General features: G+C 40.4%; 1 long non-coding RNA gene across 1 annotated transcript in view; it reads right to left on the bottom strand.

Annotated features, from left to right (window-relative positions):
* Positions 1-3,055, bottom strand: part of LOC119409535 — a 27,700-nt gene extending 24,645 nt beyond the window's left edge. Inside the window, exon 1 of the long non-coding RNA XR_005186793.1 lies at positions 3,000-3,055. This is a non-coding gene — a long non-coding RNA (uncharacterized LOC119409535). The remainder of the gene's footprint in view (positions 1-2,999) is intronic.
* Between the last annotated feature and the right edge of the window lie 2,625 nt (positions 3,056-5,680).

Genomic DNA, 5,680 nt, shown 5'->3' on the forward strand with positions numbered 1-5,680 from the left:
AGTAGGAATAGTAGTACAATTACCACAGGTCTTCAGGTTTTGGATCCCCCGGAATAAATGAGGGACTACTGTACACCAGTTTCCTCCCACAGATCAAAAACATGCATGTTAGATTGAGTGGTAACTCTAAGTGAGAGAGTGAATGGTTGTTTGTCTCTGTGTGGCCCTGTGATAGACTTGCGACCTGTCCAGGGTGTACCCCGCCCCTCGCACAGTGATGGCTGGACCTGGGCACTGGCAACTCCCATGACCCAAAATGGAAGAAGCAGGTAAAAGATAATGGATGGATGGAAGGAAATAAAGAATGGAGCCCGTCTCACAATGTGGGGCTGCATTTCACCCAGGGATGTTGGGTGATTTTTTAAATTGATAAAACTCAATATTAAGTGCCATCTGGAAATATATCCTTTAGAAACAACTTTGTGTTTTTTATTGTTTTTTACGCCACCAGTGATCTTAAATACACTGCCAATTCAGTCAAAGTAGACCTGAACAGACACAGACCCCCCACCCCCCACCCCCATCCACGCACACACAGATCCTCAAATTACTGGAAAATGACATATTGTTGATAGACCATACAACCCCTCAACAAACAAACAAACATAAAAAGGATTTTAAAAGTTATATGAAATGTTTAAAAAGGTCAAGGCTACTCCTGAAAACTATTTTAACTCAAAATTGTCTTACCTTAATGTAGTCCTGACTATGTGATAAAGTAAAGATGGTCAAAATAACAAGCTTTTCAAGCTTATTAAAATGTGTAAACTATGTTATCGTGTGCTTTACAGCAGTGGTCCCCAACCTTTATTGCGTCACGTTTAATGTCAGACTATATTTTCACAGACCGGGGGTGGGGGGGCAGTCTGAGAGTTCTAACTCAGAGAATTTGACTGCAAAACTGCTGCAGCTCTTCAGGACAAACTGAATTTGCTGATTTGTCAGTTGTTTAATTGTCAGTTATGAACATCAACATTAAAAGAAACAAACATTTGAAATATATCAGTCTGTGTGTAACGAATACAAGTTTCACTCTTTGAATGGAATTACTGAAATAAATCAACTTTTTCACAACATTCTAATTTAATGACAGCATCTGTATTTCAAATGTACTTTTAATCACTTTATGTGTGATTTATAAGTGTATTAAGTGCAGGATCATTTCTCATTTCATTAGTAGATCCCACACCGGGGTCAGCTGAGCCTCCTCATCCTCCTCCCTGCTCCGCAGGGATTCACACATCAGATTGTTCACAAAGGCACAGGAACTTATGCACAGTGCAAAACTTTAATTATATTTGTGTTTTTTAATAAAATTGCCCATGACTTTGAACTTTTAGGGGCGGAGATTTTTTTAAGAGCAGAAACAGAAATGCGAAGGACCAGCTCTGATGTGAAGTTAAAAATGTTCAAACCAAAACCAGCTCTGATTTGATATTAGGAAGCTTTGTTTAAAATTATAGTTTTATTTAGTTAATAGTTTTACAGTCACTCTTTGTCAGGCGGGTTGAAAAATATGCAGTGATCCTTCAAATGCGCAGACACGGCTGTGCACCTCCTCCTGTCTGCTCCAGACCATGCAGCTAAATTACTCCACCTGAACGGGCAATGTAGAACCAGTCTGCGCATGCGTCTCACAGAAACTGAAACTTACCACTTGTGTATGTTGACCTGCGTAAAGAGTGAGTTATTGACAGATATGGTGGACATAATCCGGTGATTTTTCAAAAGTTTATTTTTTTCCTCCCTGTGCGGCCCGTTATAAATTGACCCACGGCCCGGTACCGGTCCATGGCCCGGTAACTGGGGTACACTGCTTTACAGCATTTTCATTAAGGTTTGTATATGTTTCAATAAATTACTCTATACGTCACATTTGCCTTGAAAAATGCATAAAAATAAAGTGTGGCTCAAGCCCAATACACTGTTCTATAAAAACAGAAAGAAGAAATCTGGACACACTTTTTCTGTATTTCCTCATGTGTCAGAAACTGAATAAACAAAGTGTCTTAGTAAACAATTTTGTTTGTCTGAACCTGCTTTCATTAAACCATGCCAAGCACCTGCAACAGCTGGAGAACAGGATCTAAACGCCACAGATCCATCACTAAGATGCAATGACTTGCATCATACTGTAGCTGCTGCTTAGGATTCATGTTTATTAAAAAAAAGAAACAAAGTCAAACGAGTAACCTCAGCTTTGTCGACCCGTCTTACAGTGCAAACACTGTCTGTCACTAGAACAGACTGTGCTTCCAACAAGCAAACAAATAATAAAAACAATAAACAGGCACTCTCATCAAATGTTGTCATTTTATAACCTTTGGACTTTTACTGATCTATCCCATCTGGCCCTGTGTCATGCCATGGGGAGGTCATAGCAGGTCCCAGTACTCAGGGCCCCAGACTCTTCGCCCAACATGTTGCAGACAGACTGTCCTCTTGGTTCCACTTCACCACTGTATGTTCTTCAGCTTCAGCCAGAACATTAAATGCATCAAAGACCGGTGGAAGAGTGCAACAAACAAAGACTCAACCACAGCTGACAGAATGGACGGCTGGTCTACAGCCAGAGAGAAGTTTGATCCTCTGTGTATGTTGCTGTGAGTGTCTGACTGTGAGCACACAAAGCACAAAGACGAGGAATAAACACCGAGTTACTCAGAGTGGAAACATGCAGACATGCCCGATTAAACTCCTTTTCACAGAGGGCTTTGATCTAACTTTGTTTTATGCCAGTGTGCATCTTAAGTGACATTTAATGTTGCTCAAAAGCCTCTTCTTTGCTGTTTAATTGTATAATATATAACAGTAATTAGGTAACTGTGGCTAATGTTGATTTGATGTATGTACCTCTAAATAATCATGTAAGAGGAAATCTATACCCATGTATGAACTATTTTACCTCTGAAAACTTCAGCACATCCATCGAGGTGCTGTTCTGAGAAGAGCAGTCATGAAGCTATGTTCAACAGGTCATTGACATTTTGTGCATTCACCTGCATCCTGAATGTATTGAAAACTTCCTGTGCGCAAGTCATCAGAGGTGTGCTCCGTCCGAAGAGAGGGGGAGATGGGAGAGGGTGGAGGCTGGGTGTGGCAGGCCTTTCCCTTAGAACTATCTGCTGAAGTCTCTTTCTGAAGGTGGAAATAGGCTCGGAGATGCTCTTCCACCAACGTCAGGCAGTTCAAATGTTCCTGGCCCCAAAATAACTGTTGTAAAAAAACAAGTGAGAGCAGAACAATGAGAAAAGAATGACAACTGATCAGTTTACATAAGATTTATAAGAAAAATATGATTTAGTATGTAGGGGCAAAAAGAAACTTAGCTACACAATAACACAAGGCTTACTGTTTTTATAAACACTGCATCTGCTAGAGTAAGTGAAGCAGGCAGGGCTATCCTCGTCATCACCCACTCACAACCTTACAAAAATTACACAACACAGCCTGATGTTGTCTTTAAGACATGCCCCCCCCCCATGCTCCATCACCGTCAGCAGCCTGGGGTTTGGACTGAGGACTAGGAACCTCTGAGTCAAAAACTCTTCACACATGGAGCTGCCCGCCTGCTCGCCTGTCACTTACTACTCTGTACAAGTGGGTATGACTAAACTCTAAACGAGGAAAATTCAGGGATTTTTTCCCTCTAAGGTTTTGGAAAGACGCACTGAAAGAAAGAAATCGGAAGAAATTCCGATGGTTTTGGTAAAGCAATTGATTAAAACACCACAGACGCCAATATTTGCAGAAGGAAATGTACGATTACATATTAAGTGTTGAGTTGCAAGTGATTTTTCTGTTAATGCACACGCAATAAAAGCATTAGGGAAACCACTAAACATAAGCCAGGGGGTTCCCCCTAGAAAAAAATGTGGAATGTTGAATTACAAACAGTGTGTGCTGTTAGTCACATTAAAAAGGGACTTTTAGCTTCAATATTATATAACTTGGTACAGGTTAAAAAGGCATAGAGACGATTTTATTCCACTATAAATAGATACATAATATTCCACCACTTACACAGCACATGTGACTCAGAACTGCAGTAAAACTATAACATAAAGAGTTTACTTGTGTTACTTTAAAGAGAACACGAGCCAATGAAGCATTAAAGAGGGGCAGCAGATTTAAGAAGACAGAGTGGTGAGATGAGCTTGTGGGAACATTCACCTCGCTTGGTAACTTTTTATATTGTTGTTTTACAACGTGGAATTAATTCACACTTTTAATTTGTTTAACATATATATACTAAAACACAAATTTAATGGGAACAAAAGATTAAATAAACCTTCCCCCTCAAAAAAAAAATAAAAAATAAAAATAACTTTGTGAGTAATTCTTAATTCATTACCCCCAACGAACACTGTCAGTCCACCTTTTGAAACAGTCACAGCATCAAGACTCTCCTGTTACGTCTTCATGAGCCTGATCCAGCGAACCACTGGAAATTCTGCCCATGTGTTCATAAACAGAGTGCTACAAATCCTTTGGGCTGACTGAGTGCTGCATGGGTCCAACATTTTTAAATGATATTCTCAGATGGAATGAGGTCAGGACCACTCCAGGACGTTTAAGTGCTTCTCCTTCAACCAGTGGAGTGCTTCAGCAGTGTTTGGGTCATTTTCCTGCTGAAAGGTGGATATCTGTCCCAGTCTCAGATCTCTGGAAGATGTAAAGTTCCTCTCAATAATGTATCTGTATTTTCTCCATCTTTCTTTAACTCTGTCCAGTTTTCTAGTCCCTGCTGATGAAAAACTGCTCCACAACATGACACTGTCATCAGCATAACTCACTGTGGAGGTGGTGCTCTCAGCGTTATGAGAGGTTGCTTCAGGTGAAGCAGTCATGGTGAAGTTGATGCTTGTTTTTATCTGAACACAGCTCCTTCTCCCACACGTTTGCAAAAGCAATTCCAGAAAGTTGTATTTGTTTTTCATTAAACTCTTTTCTGTGCCTCTCTTCAGTGCAGCCCAGCTCTGAGCAGCTTATAGAGGTCCAACGGACAGATCCTCCCATCTCTGCTGAAGAGCTGCAGCTCCACCAGGGTTAACTTGGCCTCCCTGACGTTTCTCTGATTGATGTCTTCCTTACCCGGTCTGTGGCTTTTGGTGGATGACCTTCTATGAGCAGGTTTACTGTGAAGGTATAATCTTTACAATTACCAATAATGGATTTAATTAAGCTCTGCAGAATGTTCAGAGTTTGGGATTTTTTTAATATTTATTTTTATAATGTGATCCTGATCTGTACTTCTCAGCAACTTTGTTTCTGAGCTGTGTGAATGTTCCTTGGCCTTCTTGATGTATCCTGCTTGATGGTAGCTCTTACTACATACATGTGTTGCAACAGTGGAGTATCATTTGACAAACTCAGATTACCTCAGACAAGTGGATTGTACACTGCCTGGCCCAAAAAAAAGTTGCCACCAGGATTCAACTAATCAAACAGGTACGAGCCTTCTATTGGATAATTACTGCATGTGACGATTATCTTTCAGCTGGCAGCAAGTTATTTAACCCCAACTGGTGCAATGAGTTGCTTCTCATTTCTTAAACAACCATGTCCAAAGACGCATCACGTGGTCGTGGAAAATATGTCAATCTGTTTGAGAAGGGTCAAATCATTGGAATCAAGCAGAGAAAACATCTAAGGAGATTGTAGAAACTAATAAAATTGG

This window comes from Nematolebias whitei, chromosome 5 (assembly GCF_014905685.2).
Source record: "Nematolebias whitei isolate Nwh7 chromosome 5, NemWhi1, whole genome shotgun sequence".
NCBI classification, from domain to species: domain Eukaryota; kingdom Metazoa; phylum Chordata; class Actinopteri; order Cyprinodontiformes; family Rivulidae; genus Nematolebias; species Nematolebias whitei.